This window comes from Artemia sp. Qi Xiang Cuo, chromosome 12 (assembly GCF_049724085.1).
Source record: "Artemia sp. Qi Xiang Cuo chromosome 12, ASM4972408v1, whole genome shotgun sequence".
Taxonomy (NCBI): Eukaryota; Metazoa; Arthropoda; class Branchiopoda; order Anostraca; family Artemiidae; genus Artemia; species Artemia sp. Qi Xiang Cuo.
This window is the reverse complement of record NC_142805.1, coordinates 29,281,302-29,297,591: the sequence shown is the minus strand read 5'-3', so window position 1 is coordinate 29,297,591 and position 16,290 is coordinate 29,281,302. Positions and strand designations below refer to the sequence as shown.

At 35.5% G+C, this 16,290-nt stretch overlaps 1 pseudogene; it reads left to right on the top strand.

Annotated features, from left to right (window-relative positions):
* Positions 1-3,312: 3,312 nt before the first annotated feature.
* On the top strand, positions 3,313-14,471 carry LOC148945979 (uncharacterized; annotated as a pseudogene).
* The last annotated feature ends 1,819 nt before the right edge of the window (positions 14,472-16,290 follow it).

Genomic DNA, 16,290 nt, shown 5'->3' with positions numbered 1-16,290 from the left:
TAATGATTTCTTTTGGTTAGATATTTTAGTTCATCGTTTACACCTCTCTCTAGGGTTGACCAATAGGCTTTGAGAGTGTGCACAAAGTAGAAATAGCAATTGTTACGTTAGTTTATAATTGGTAGTGGGAGTGTCAAAAATGATAATGGATGGATTTGAGAAACAGAAACTCTTACGAAATCTTGTAACATTGGAAAAGTGTTTGACTCTAAATATTGAATTTCAGATGTTAACTACACGAAAAAAAAAATTCTCTTAAAAAAACTTGAAATTATCATGGAAGACGATTCTCCATCTTTGGCCTATTGTATGATGTTTTTACGCTGTGTACCGAACGCATTTACTCAATTTATTGATGTGTTATTTGAAACAAAACAAAATGAAATTGTGGTTTTGCTTTTAACCACTACCCAAAATTTCCCTTAGGACGGCTATTTTGTAAGACAACAAGAAAAATTTCGAATAAGTTTTGTGTCGTCACTTGATTACTCCTCTTTCTCCTCCTCCTAGAGGACATTCCTTTTACTGATGGTGAGTCAGTTTCTATCTGGCAGTGAGACAGTCAACATTGAAAAATATTCTACACGTGTTCACTATGTTTATATACACTGGGCAGCTAATCGTCATTTGGGAACTGCACAACAGTTGATGACTATAATGAAAAGTGTAGATTATGCACTCCATGTATATTTCATTGAGGATGTGCTGTACAAATCAAGGATTGTAATTCTTGTCTTGGGGTGGCTTGTGACTCTCACCCTAAAGATATCTATGCTCAAATTCTCACTTTGATAAGCGTGATCAATGGGAAAATACTTACCCTGGTATGATCTGAAAAAAACACTAAAGGTGATTCCAGTTTATTTCTAAGGGATTGGTATCATTGTGGATTTAAATTGTTTTGGAAAGAAAAATTTGGAGCATATTTCAATTGTAAAAACATAAAGAGAGTATGTTTTCTACGTCATCATTATGAGAACAATGGTGGTTATGATTGTAAACCTATTGATTTTTATTTGGCTTTTACAGAAAGTGATTATTCCTATGAGAATATTGTGTGCAGCAATACTTCAAATAGTCAGATAGAAACACATGAATTTTGAAATATTAATCATATTAGTATCATTGACTTCACAAAGAGATTTAATAAAAACAAAGTTACGTTATATTGTGGAAAATGTGATCCTGACTTTGCAAGCCAGGATTAGGACAAGTTGAATCCCAAAGATCTGCCACCACTAATCGTTGTCGATGATGACGACCTAGATGACAAAGAAGAAGAAGAAATCTAAACGATGAAGATTTTTTATAGTATATATATATATATATATACTTTATTAATAAACAAATTTGAGACCTAAGTCAAGTAAGTCAAGTCAGTTTTTCAGATAAACGCTAAATATCACTTACCATATATCATATGCTAATATTAAAATATGATTCAATATAGCTTGAAATATGAAAGCAAAACTAAAAATTGAATCTTTATTTCAGGAAAACCCGAGTCAAGTATCGGATTATTGCTAAGGCTATTCGCCATTTAATTGGTGCCATCCATTATGGCCATTCGCTCTTTGAAATTCAAAAACTATACAGTTAGAGTAAAAAATGCCATGTCAGCCATATTGGAAAAAGTGTATGTGTGCACGGACGGTGTGAAGGTACTAAAACAAGGTCATTACCTGACTTCAGATCGAGATGAAAGTGTAGAATATAGAGAGCGTCTCGGTCTGGAGAAAGTTCTATAGTTAGCTGAAGGGGACGGCCGCTTACAACGGTCACCGCAATAGTGGGTCTGCATGCCAAAGTGCCATTTTAAGTGCCTATTATCCAAGTAATAGTTCATTCGACGCTAATGAACTGGTTCCAAGAAGATCAAAGAGACTAGCTTCCGCTTCTGCTTTGAAAAGAATTAGATTATTAAACAATATGTAGTTTTATTTTATTTCGTATATAAACTATTGTTTTGAATTGTTTTAGTTTAGTTTTACTACTGATGACGGTCACTGCATATGTGACCGAAATATCTAGTATTTTTGTGAAATTTTATAACTGTTTGTGAAAATCGCTGTCTATTAAAAGGATTTGATCCCTATTTGAACTTTTATTTATTTAGCACATCCGAGTTCCTAGCAATGGCAAATATAAGACCGAGTGAAGCACAAACACTTGCAATGGACCAAAGTGGATGGAGAAGGCTGACGTTACTCTCTACGCCGAGTAGCACCGATCAAGAGACCTAAGTCAAGTAAGTCTAGACTGTTTTTCAGGTAAACGCTAAGAATTCACTTGTTATACATTATATGCTAATATTAAAATATGATTCAATAGAGCTTGAAATATGAAAGCAAAACTAAAAATTTAATCTTTATTTCAGGAAAACCCGAGTCAAGTATCAGATTATTGCTATGGCCATTCGCAATTTAATTCGTGCCATCCATTATGGCCATTCACTCTTTCAAATTTAAAAACTATACAGTTAGAGTAGTAAAATACCATGTCAGCCATATTGGACAAAGCGCATGTGTGCGTGGATGGTGTGAAGGTACTACAACCCGGCCATTATCTGACTTCAAATCGAGATGAATGTGTAGAATATAGACAGCATCTTGGTCTGGAGAAAATTCTATAGTTGGCTGAAAGGGTGGGTCACTTTCTCTATCCCAATAATCTCCGTCACAACAGTTTTCTTTTCAGTCTCCATCCCAACAGTTTCCAGCTCAGCAGTGTTTTTATAGTGTTTTGATGTTTTGCGCAAGGCGGAATCGACGTATTTTAAAAAGTGTTTAATATTACACTATTATTTTTTGTTCTTGTCCCACGTCCGGCCCCGTAGCTGGCCCTCCCCCACCGCATCAGGCTTTACACCTTCTGGCTGCAACCATTCGGCTGCTTTCAATGGTCACCGAAATAGCTGGTCTGTATGCCAAAGTGCCTTTTTAAGAGTCTATTGTCCAAGTGTTATCTCATTCAACGCTAATGAACTGGTTCCAAGAAGATCAAAGAGACCAGCTTCCGCTTCTGCTTTGAAAAGAACTAGATTATTAAACAATATGTAGTTTTATTTTATTCCGTATATAAACTATTGTTTATAATTGTTTTAGTTTAGTTTTATTACTGATGCCGGTCACTGCATATGTGACGAAAATATCTAGTATTTTTGTGAAATTTTATAACTGTTGCTGAAAATCGCTGTCTATTAAAAGGATTTGATCCCTATTTGAACTTTTATTTATTTAGCACATCCGAGTTCCTAGGGATGGGGAATATCAGACCGAGTGAAGTACAAACCCTTGCAATGGACCACAGTGGATGGAGGAGGCTGACGTTACTCTCTACGCCGAGGAGCAGCCGGCAGGAGACCTAACTCAAGTAAGTCAAGTCAGTTTTTCATTTAAACGCTAAGTATTCACTTATTATATATTATTTGCTAACCTTTAAATATGATTCAATATAGCTTGAAATATGAAAGCAAAACTAAAAATTTAATCTTTCTGTCAGGAAAACCCGAGTTAAGTATCGGAATACCGCTTTGGCCATTCGGCATTTATTTGACACCATTCATTATGGCCATTCTTGTATGTGTGCACGGAAGATGTGAAGGTACTACAACGCGGCCATTACCTGACTTCAGATCGAGATAAATATGTAGAACACAGACAGCGTCTCGGTCTGCCGAAAGTTCTATACTTGGCTGAAAACGAGGGTTGCTTTTTTCTATCCCAATAGTCTCCATCACAACAGTTTTCTTCTCAGTCTCCATCCCAACAGTTTCCAGCTCAGCAGTGTTTTTATAGTGTTTTTATGTTTTGCTCAAGGCGGAATCGATGTGTTTTAAAAATTTTTAATATTATACTATTATTTTATGTTTCTGGTCCCGCGCCCGGCGCCGTATTCAGCCCTCCTCCACCCCATCGGGATTTACGCGTTAGAAACACATCTTTATATTGGCCAAGTAAGAAATTAATGGAAGAAAGGGCACCCTTAACACCCAAACAAAGCTCTAAAATACAACGGAGCTCTTGGAAAAGGAGCTACACATTATTAGAAAGGCATCATGAATAGCAAAATAAAATATTAAGAAAATTTGAGTCCCCTTGCAGAAATTCTTCCGATTTTTTTAGAAATGACAGAGAACATTTGTATAAAAGAAACAGAGCATACAAATCTTCACTGTCGTTTTGTAAGAACCACAATTTATCAATTTATGCCAAATGTCCTTACTGATGAATCTGAGAGGATTGTTTTTTACATTATATATACAATAAAAAATTTTTCTATTATGTCTTAGATTTTCGATATAGAAGAGTTAAGATGTTATATAAATTGACACAGCCTTTTCTATTGGTCAGAGATGTAAGAGTGAAAATTTTCAGAGACATAGATGAATAGGACTTTTTTCTTCAGAAGTGATGAACGAACGAACTGAATTTGTTTCCAAAGTAAGAACCACGTCAATTGGAATTCAAACAAATTTTTTTTAGTGGTCAGAGACATATGAACAGGAATTTTCACAGACATAAGCACTGCTACCGAGCTCAGATGAGAGATGTACTAGAGTCTGAAATAGGTGAATAGGGTTTTGACCAAAGTCCGAGAGAGATGAACTGAATTTTATTCCAGACATTTACAAAACATTATTAAAACATTTTATTCTTAGGGCACTGAATTCAATATTATACGGGTAGGTAGGAGTATTTTCCACTATGAAATCATTCAATCGAAGACTATCTACATAAATACTGAGAAATTCACTGTAAGTACACCCACGACATCGGAACATAAAATATTGTAGTGCATGAAAACCGTAACTTTTGTTTGATTAATTTTGCACTCGCTCTTGATTTTAAATAACAGATTTTCCACTTCAATCAAAGAAGTTTTGAATATCGGATGTTTACCTTACGGGGGGTTGGACATCTGCTTTGAATGCCCCCGCACTTACCTGCAAAGTTGATCTTCGACTTTGACCCTGTCAAAGCCGGTTGAAAGTGACCTCACGGCTAACCAAAGGAGCAATGGTCCGACAGCGTATCCGACGTAGAAAAACCCCTTCTATTTTTGTAGTTAAACCGGAATTTCCTAGTAAGACCATCAAAGAACTACGATACACGAATATTGATGTAGAAACATCCAATACTCTTCTACAAAGAAGGCTGTTAAGAAATTTGGACTTGATTAGTGGTAAAACAGTTTTGGAGGTTTCTATAATTATGTATTTAGTAAGGTTATGCAATATGTTCTCCTATTTTTCCAATTGAGAGGGGAATTTTTCGAACAAGTAAATTGTTTACCGATGGAGACCCCTTTATCTTCATTATTACCTAATATTTTTGTGGAAAATATTGAAACAGTTGCATTAGAATCATATTTTTAAAACATATTTTTGGGGACAGGTATATGGATGACATTATTTCAGTATTGAATTATACGGAGGAGAAATTAAAAGAATTTTTTGAACATCTTTTTTTTTGGGCGGGATTTAAAGTTTAGTGTTGGAGTAGAAGACAATGGGAAACTTCCTTTTCTTGATGTTCTTCTTTTAAAAAATTAAAATAGTCTGGACATGAAAAGTTACAGAGAACCGACAAATAACAATAGATTTGTGTCACATAGCTCAGGTCACGCTCGCCAAGTAAAAATTGGTTTGATCATTTCTTTAACTGACCGGATCTTTAGTATTTGCTCTGAGGAAAAACTTTCTAGAGATTTTTAAGGAAGTCTTGGAGACAACTTGTGAGAATGATGTTTTTTGTTCCTTACCATATGTACCCGGGCTAAGTGAAAAACTTAAAATAATTTTACAGAGTAATAGTTTAAAAGTAGCTTTAAAGAGTACTAATACTTTGTGCAGTTTTCTAAATTCTGGGATGGATCTAACTTCATTGGGCCAACAAAGTTAAGTCTATGAGATCCTTTGTACTTTCGGAAGCCTATATGTGGGACGTACTAACCAGAATTTGAAACAGAGATTATTACAGTAAAAAGATTCTATTTCATGGGCGCTTTAAAGCAAGATTTGAAGTCAGAAGATTTCACTTTAGCGTTTTCGAAATATATTTTTAATTTTCCAGACCATTTTATTTTGTTGAATAATTTCTCTTTGATTTCTAGGGATCGGGGTTTAAACTGAAATTTTCGTGAATCTCTTGAAATTAAGAAAATTTTATTCAAGAATATAGCTCGTTACACAGGTGAATTTGGTTTGAACTCTATCTACGATAATTTATCAAAATCTGATAGAGTTAATTTCAACTCGCATAATGTAGTTAACCTCTGTCTAAGTGTTAGTTCATTCAACGCTAATGAACTAGTTCCAAGAAGATCAAAGAGACAAGCTTCCATTTCAGCTTTGAAAAGAACAAGATTATTAAACAATATATAGTTTTATTTTATTCCGTATATAAACTATTGTTTTTAACTGTTTTAGTTTATGTTTACTACTGGTGACGGTCACTGCACATGTGACCGAAATATCTAGTATTTTTGTGAAATTTTATAACTGTTGGTTAAAATCGCTGTCTATCAAAAGGATTTGATCCCTATTTGAACTTTTATTTATCTAGCGCATCCGAGTTCCTAGCGCAAACAAATATCAGACCGAGTGAAGCACAAACCCTTACAATGGAAAAAAGTGGATGGAGGAGGCTGACGTTACTCTCTACGCCGAATAGTACCCGGCAGGAGACCTAAGTAAAGTCAGTTTTTCAGATAAACTCTAAGTATTCACTTATCAGATATCATATGCTAATATTAAAATATGATTCAATATAGCTTGAAATATGAAAGCAAAACTAAAAATTGAATCTTTATTTCAGGAAAACCCGAGTCAAGTATCAGATATTGCTAAGGCCATTTGCCATTTAATTGGTGTCATCCATTATGGCCAGTTGCTCTTTGAAATTCAAAACTATACAGTTAGATTAAAAAATGCCATGTCAGCCATACTGGACAAAGTGTATGTGTGCAAGGACGGTGTGAAGGTACTAAAACACGGCCACAGGTACTAAAACAGGTCATTACCTGACTTCAGATCGAGATGCAAGCGCAGAATATAGGAAACGTCTCGGTCTGGAGAAAGTTCTATAGTTAGCTGAAGGGGACGGCCGCTTGCAACGGTCACCGCAATAGTTGGTCCGCATGCCAAAGTGCAATTTTAAGTGCCTATTGTCCAAGTGTTAGTTCACTCAACGCTAATGAACTGGTTCTAAGAAGATCAAAGAGCCTAGTTTCCGCTTCTGCTTTGAAAAGAACTAGACTATTAAACAATATGTAGTTTTATTTTATTCCGTATATAAACTTCTGTTACTAGTTGTTTTAGTTTAATTTTAATACTGATGACGGTCACTGCATATGTGAATGAAATATCTATTATTTTTGTGCAATTTTATAAATGTTGGTTAAAATCATTGTCTATTAAAAGGATTTTATTCATATTTGAACTTTTATTTATTTAGCGCATCCGAGTTCCTAGCGATGGCAAGCATCAGACCGAGTGAAGCACAAACCCTTGCAATGGACCAAAGTGGATAGAGGAGGCTGAGGTTATTCTCTACGCCAAGTAGCACCCGGCAGAAGACCTAAGTCAATTAAATCAAGTCAGTTTTTCAGGTAAACGCTAATAATTCACTTTTTATATAATATATACTAAAATTAAAATACTACTCAATATAGCTTGAATTATGAAAGCAAAACTAAAAATTTAATCTATATTTCAGGAAAACCCGAGTCAAGTATCGGATTATTGCTGTGGGCATTTCCAATTTAATTGGTTCCATCCATTATGGTCATTCGCTCTTTGAAATTTAAAAACTATACAGTTAGAGTAAAAAAATTCTATGTCAGCCATACTGGACAAAGTGTATGCGTACGCGGACGGTGCGAAGGTACAATAACTCGGCCATTATCTGATTTCAGATCGAGATAAATATGTAGAATATAGACAGCGTCTCGGTCTGGAGTAAATTTTATAGTTGGCGGTGAGGGTCGCTTTTTTCTATCCCAATAGTCTCCGTCACAACAGTTATCTTCTCAATCTCCATCCCAACATTTTCCAGTTCGGCAGTGATTGTATAATGTTTTTATGTTTTGCGCAAGACGGAATCTTTGTGTTTTAAAAAGTGTTTAATATTTTACTATTATTTTATGTTTCTTGTCTCGCGCCCGACCCCGTAGCTGGCCCTCGCCCACCGTATCAGGCTTTACACATTCCGGCTTTATCCATTCGACCGCTTGCAACGGTCACTGCAATAGCGGGTCTGCATGCCAAAGTGCCTTTTTAAGCGCCTATTTTGTGTTGTTTCTCTCTAGTGGTTTTTAAATATATTTAAGTGTTTTTGTAAATATGTTTACGTATTTTTGTAAATATGTTTAAGTGTTTTTGTAAATATGTTTTAAAAACATTTGTAGTGCATTTATTTATATTAAATAAAACATTTTTTTTTATTCTTTGTCCTTTTTAGGTATTTATTCAACAGATTAAGCTTAGGTTAGGTTAGCTGTATTTTGACAGCAGGACGAGTAATATCTATCATTTTGAAATTCCATGCAGATAATTTATTTCCGGACCATCAATGTCCGGCAAAACCACACTTTTAACGAAAATAATTCAAAATCGAGATAAAATGTTTATAGAAAATTCGAAAAAAAACTATTATTGTTACTGTGAGTGGCAAAAGTTCTATGATAAAATGATGACTTTTGCACCAGGTATGTATTTCATACGGGGACTTGACGTGTTTAATTTTGTAAAATCAAACTCATGGTTGATTATTGATGATTCAGCTGAATCTTTTGAAGAATGTACTCAGGAGATGTTACAATTATTCACCGTCCAATCTCATCATGAGAAAATGTCCGTAACCATTTTTCTCCACAATCTCTTTCATCAATGCAAAGGTATGAGAACATTTACTTTGAATTGTGCTTACTATATCATCTACAGGGTTGTTCGTGATTCAAGTTCTCTTATGACTATAAAAATAACAAATATATTCCAGTGAACCAATATAACCAATACTCTGAGCAACCAATCAGGCTACAAATAAACCCTATGGTTACATTCTATCTGATCTCAGTCAAAATACACCCGAAGATTTGCGTTTAGTCACTGATATTTTTTACAATGAAATTATCGTATATCAAACCTTGAACAGTAAAAAAGGTTACTAGTTGCCATCATGACACTGAAGTAACTACTTGGAAAAAGACGTTTATTTTGCGTACTAGGTAATTCAAAACTTTGGCTTAAGAAGGCTATACTAACAAATGGTATTGCAATGATTTCATTAATCTCCTATCTGGAACTTGTTTAAATTTAACTGAAAATAATGTTCAATTGCCAGAAGTTGTTTAGCAACGGAAAAAGCAACATCCTTCACTTGCACTTGCCCTAGCTTGTCAAAATAAGGGAAAGTATTTTAAAAGTAAACGGCATGTTCAAGTGGGCGGTAGCTTCTTTAAAATTTTACTGGGGGAAATGTAAACAGAATTCTCTAGAAAACGGCTAAACATCAAAAATTTACGCCAACTGAACTCACCTTTTCACCAAAAGAGCACTTTGAAGAAAATCTTGATAAATCTATTAACAATGAGACAATTGCCGACGATATAATATTACTTTTGCTTCAAAATGCCCTTCGACTTGTCGATAGGCATAAACCCTACCACGAGAGACTAGTCAATGCAAATATCATTGATCACAAAAAGGAAATGCCTTAAAATTCTGCACCACCACCACCATTTTCAAATCGTTAAATAAATTTTCAGTTTTAGCTTTGAAGAATAGTGAATTGGTATGCCCATAATAAATTTGAACTTGTCCCTTTCCCGGCCATTGCAGCTTACACACATTGTAAAAAATTTCCACATGGATTCTTGGAAATTTCTACTTATTCTTCCAGCGGAAATATTTTAATTTAAAATTACACTTCTTTTTTTCATACAAATGGACTATATTGGAGTCTATGATCGTGAACAATGTGAAATTCAGATCGGCAATGATTCGGGCATATTAATTTTGGGTCGGTTACAACGTCAAAACCACTCCTATGGAGTACACTCCTATACATCTCACCGAAGGCTGAATTAAAAATGAGTTTAAAGATATCTTTTTCAATCTTCATTTTTGACTCAGAGTGTGTACTGACAAAGGTGTCATTAAACGTTTTCATATATGGCTTCTGATCAAATTGGAGGGGTTTATAAGTCTTTGTGACCTTGAAACTGTTGGCCAGGATCCACCACAACAGAACGGGGTATACAACAATATTTCCTTTCGGATGAAGTTTTTTTGAGTGTTCTTACAGACAATATCCAATAACGTCAACACATCACTTGCCAGGTACATTTTACAATAATCTTCCCTGTTCTTACACCCTTCTTTGGCCCAAACATTTTATAGCAAATTCATAGTCAGTAGTGGTGGATCGATGCTCGCGAAATGAATCATAAAGCGTTTCGATAGGCGGTAATTTTTCGTCACGTAGCCTCGAGGTGGAGTTGTAGTACTCGTAGGAGTATATGCCCTCAATCTTCAATAAATCATACATTTCATCATCGGGAAAGCGCTGTTTAAGGAGGAGGAAACTATTGAAATCGTCGCTTTTTCGTACATGCATGAATTGACTTAAGGGTTTAGGAAAAAAACTATATGAACCTAAAACACGGATTGTATTCATGTACGTGTTACAATTTTCAAATTTTTTCCATTTGAATTCTAAAAGCAGCAATTTCTCAGATGATTTGGATTTTTCCTATACTAACCCATTTTCAAGATAGCAAAAAGCCTTTAAATTTGAATTGTACCTAAAGAAGATGTCTAAAAATGTTAGATCTAAGGTTGTCTAAAACCTAAGTCTTCAAAACAACCGGATTCTCTCCCCAATCCATCTTGTTTGATATGAAAGTCTTAAAATATACTGGCCAAAATTAGTAAATGTAATACCAGCACAGCTGGCTTCAGTGACAAGAAAAGTCTGATAACTTCAAATCAAAGTTGAAATGTAGAGTACAAATCGTAACTAATTTGAAGAACCAAATAATTCCTCTTACTATTATAATTTCTAAAAAAAAAAAGTGGTAAGTAATGAGATTAACAACGGTTCTTGACTACTAAAGGCCTTGCGCCGGCCTTGCAGTGGGTTGCTACAGCAAGGTTTGTTCTTTGGAATCCATATTACCAGGCTAGGCTCATTTGACGGAAACCAAAATTTCTAGTGCCACTTTTATTTGACCAAAAAGATCAGAATGCTACTAGCCCCCCTCTCACACCCATCTTTTCCCTGAAATTGTTCAACCAAAAGTTTAAGATAGCCATTTGGCTTAGCATTGTTGAAAAGTTCCAAAACTATACCTCAGGGGTAGCATGAACTCCGCAGCCCCAGGGGATAGGTCTGGGTATAAAAGTATGCTAAGGATAATTTTTCAAGCTGATTTGTCGGCCCATAAATTTTAGCCAGATATACAGGTATTATTTAATAAAAGAACCGAAATTAAACATAAAAACAAATATTATCAACTGAAAGAGAGGAGCAACATTAAAGTTCAAAACGAACATAAATCATTCCGTATATGAAGGGATTCCCCCCATCTTCAATACCTTGCTCTTTACGCTAAATTTTGACTGTTTGTATAAATTTTTATGAACCACTCCTGAAACACAAGGGCTGCGTAATTAGCATAGGAAGTTTTTTTTAAAGCGCCAAAAACTTTAGCGTCAGAAGCAAGGTATTGATGACGCGGGGGGAACTCCTTCATATACGGAATAATTTCTGTTCGTTTCGAGTTTTAATGTTGTCCCTTACTTTCAGCTGAAAAACTTCATTTTTTCAATAAATGTAGAATTGCCTCTTTTAATAATACCATACTGACTTCTCTCGTTATTTTCGCTTTTCTATACATTTTTTTTTAACCAGCCCTAAAAAAAAGAATTGTCAAATGTACTAAAGATTATTTCTGAAATTAATCGTGTTTCACGCAACACCAGCGCCACTTGGTGGGACATTAATCACTGTGTTGGTATGCTGCTGGCTACACGAACTATCTGCTACAAGTAGCATCAAGTAGATTCTAACAATATATGTATATTTTCCTGATATTTATAAATTTTGTGTGCACATATAAGCAGAATCAACCTATACTCTTTTTCTAATGTTATCAGTTTTAACAAGCTTTGCTTGGTACAAAGATTTTTAGACATAAAACGATATTCAGTGGACCCCGGAGCCTTCAGAAATGTATACCCCCAAAACCCTGATTCACTCAATAAAACAACTCTGTGCAATTTTGTAGATTAAGTTTTTTAGCCAAGATAAAAAGGAGGAGATAATTTTCAAACTCTGATCGGCATCCCTCGCAAGTTTTAATTAATGCAAGGTTTCTACCACAATGGTGCCAAGAATTTTCAGATTTGCTGGATATTCTTTATCAAACAATGTCAGATGGGTAAGTAAATAATTTTAACTTTATTTTTTGAAAACTGAAAATGGGATGTAGTTAATTGTGGGAAAGTGATTAAATGGGGAAGAATTAAGCAATTTCCATGGGAAAATGTTACCGCAGAGGAGACTATCCACAGGGGTGGAGGGGGGAGGTAAATTTCCTGGGAACATTTGTTCGCGGAATTTTTTCTTTGTTGTGTTTTTTATAGTCTAAAGTAAGAATTTTGCTATTAGGTCCATATTATTTTCTTGTGAAGTTTTATGTTGTTTTTAGACTTATTTCTCACGAATCGTAAGTTAATAATCCAAATAATGCTAGTTGAAAGAAAAACAGGAAAATTTTGTATGATTTATAAGCTAAAGCTATGTGCAGGCATTAGATGGGCTGATATAGAACTGAGGTTGCAGTGATTACTATGTTTAGAAAGAACATTGACTAGGGGGGGGGGCTGTTTTTTTTAACTTTTTATCCGTGTTTCAAGATAAATCAGACAGTTCGTGGTTACGAACTAAGATTAAGGAGTGACTCAGACTAACAGTAACCAAAGCTCCTTAGAAAAAACTAATAAACCAACTGAGTAACAACTAATAAACCAAAAGAATTAGATTTTTATGTTTATTCCTAATACAAAAAAAACATCAAATTTAAAATAAATCATTAAAATCGACGATCCGAAGAGTTTGCGTGATTTTTGAAAAGGGGGTAAATACCTCGAAAAAATATAAGAGATCTTGATAAAGTTCATACCTTCAGATTTGGCACATCATTGTCTCCACTCGGAGACAATGCGGTTGCTGAATGCCCATCTACCAACATCTCTTCTGAAGCGTTCTTCGGTTAGCCTAAACTCGTGACCTCTCGGGCTATTATGCTTGAATGTTATTATCTGTTATTATCAGTGATCTTTAAGAATCACTGCTGAAACACAAGGCCTGTTGATACAGAATAATTATTTTTTCCAGGCACTAAAAAAATTGTAGCGTAAGGATGGAAAGATTTAGGAGGGTATATAACATAACTCCCCTAGCAACCGGAATGTTTCCTGTTCGTTATAAGTTTTAGTGCTGTTCTTTACTTACAGCTGAAGAAACTTTTTTTTATATTTTATGATTCTAGAAGCCATTTGCTTTCAATTCTAGAAACCAATTCTAGTGGTTCAGTGATTAGTCGTCTGCTTTGTGAAACTAGTGGCTCCTGTCCCATTTTGTTTACTTTTTTTATAATGGTAGTTCTGCTTTATTGAGTTGATTGTGTTTTGAGTATACCCTGCCCTACCCGTTATGCTATGCGTGAAAAATTAAACTTACAAATTTTTTTGTAGAAAGAGAAACATCAAGGCCACTTGGAACCTTCAATTGCCAAAAAGAAAAAGAACCTTTTCGATTTTTTTAAGAAGTCTGCTAAAAAAAATGAAAATAGCCTAAATTCTCCCTCAGGCAATATTAGTGCTCCGGTTCATAAACAGACAGTACCTGTTAGCTGTGTCATCTCTGCATTAGGAGTTTAAAACTCAGACGGTATTGAGTCCATACCCAGACACAAAAAGAGTTCTTGATCTAAAGATAATGATAGTGCCAGTGATATATCTAGTTATTCAGTTGGCTCAGACGATTTTGATTGTGACTCGTCTGATTTGTCTGAGCTATCTGACGTGATAGATTTAGAAACTAAAAATCGCAAAAAGAATGATAAGAGGAACGTTGGTCAAAAGAGAATAAAAATGACCAAAAATCTATTAGTAATAGAGGCAACTTAATGAAGTTTTACTCTCAAATTTTTTCCCAAAATGAATGCAGGACCCCCTACTTAGGCCCTGGCCAGTTCCAGACCAAATAGATTCGAGAAAAGCATACTGCAAGTACTGCCGCAAGGTGCTAAAGGGTAGCAACACCGCTATTATTTGTCAAGCTAATAGAAATCCAGAATCAGAGCATGCGAAAGCCATGAATGCCATGAAAAACCAGGTTACAGTGCCCGACCCAGCAAGCTTTTCTGGAAGAGCGCATGAGCATAAAATTCATCGTGACTAAAGTGTAAAGCTGTCATTGGCCCTGTCTGTGTGGGTTGCCAAAGAGAATCTTCCTATTTCAGTAATGGGCGCACTTCCACAAATTCTCAAGTTTCATGTCAAAGACTCTCAAGTCATTAATAATTTGAGCTTTGGAAGAGCGAAGACCACTGTTTTGATTAAACAAGTGAGAATAATTGGGGCTAACGATCTCTCAGAAACACTAAAAAGACAAATTTTTCCATAATTGTGGACGAGTCCACTGACTGAACGACAACCAAAATTTTAGTCATAATGGTGCGATTTTTCTCAGTGAATGATGAAGATGTAGTCGAGTGTTCTTTTTTTCCATTCCGGTTGTCACTGATGCCTCTGCACAAAAATAAAAAAGCTCATAGTGAATGAATTTGACTCAAAAGGGATTCCGTTGAAAAACATGATAGGCTTCGCGCCAGACAATGCCAGCGTTATTGTTGGATCAAAGAATGGTCTAGCTACACTTTTGAAACGAGACCTTCCTTGGCTTTCATTTTTTGGGTGTATTTGTCACTCTTTTTCGTTTTGTTAGTATTGCTGAGCACTGCCTTATGTATCCCGGTAAAACACGTTGGCTGGCAATAGACAACGTAACTTAACATTTGCTCGAGCAATGGGAAGCTTTAATCTTACATTTTCAATCCATGCTGGCTGAGAGCGTACCATCCTCTCATGCTCTATATGCTGCTCTAAAAAACAATACAGTGCGGTTACATTATTTGTTCCTTGGACACATTTTACCAATAGTGAACAGGCTCAACAAAGAGTTCCAGAGTGAAAAATTTTGAGTACATATCCCTTTGGAAATTGTCGAAAGAGGACTGAAAGAAATGTGTTGCCTTGTAAAAACAGAAACGTTGTGATGCTTGAGCCTTGGAAGGTTGACTTTAAACACCCAAACAATCTAAAAAAAATATGAGAGTATGTATTTTGGTGCAAAATTTTGAATCGTTTACGAAAAACTGTGACGCCAAATTAGTTGATGGAGTTTGCAGCAAATGTGTTAGGTTTTACCAAATGCTTTGTGAACAGATCCAGTGATCAAGTGTTTGGGCCCTACTGTTGCAGTTTCAGACTTTGTCTCATCAATTATGGATTGTATTATCACTTCTCGCATGCAATAGATCTGGAATTAGAAGCTTTGAACAGGGAATTGTGGCTAATTCCACATGGAGAACTGATTCGAGTGCATACACAAAATACCAGTGATCCTGTTTTATTCTGGAACTTCGTTGGGAAGTGCAAGAATGGTACAGGTGATTTATGTTCCCACTTGTGACGCAAATGGTGAAGTTCCTTATGGCACTTCCATATTTGAGCGCATCAGCCGAGAGACAGTTCTCCTTGCTGACAGGGGTGGATCCAGGATTTTTTAAAGGGGGGGCAAAATAGGATGATCCGATAAAATTGCGTTAGGAGCAAGTTTAATTAACGCAAACTTGAGTTCAGAGTTCAGAGTTTTTATTCCACAATACATACACAATCCAATCACAAAGCTCCTAATCCCCCTCGAAAGGCTCCATGGCCAGGGATACAAGGGGGAATGAGAAAAAAAATACAATATATCCAAACAACCATAAAAAAGAAATCAATCGCCAAACAACATATAAAATTAAAACGAGACCATACCTGAGGCCTGGGAGTCATAGCGCAGAGAAGACCACCATATAGCAAAACTAAACATTCAGGGGGCATCAACTTCACAAAAAAAAAAAGAAAAAAAAAACTATTCTGTTTGATTCTTAACTAAATGGTCCTTAAGAATCCTCTTGAAAGTGCCAAACGAGTGGCATTTCTGTGCTGAA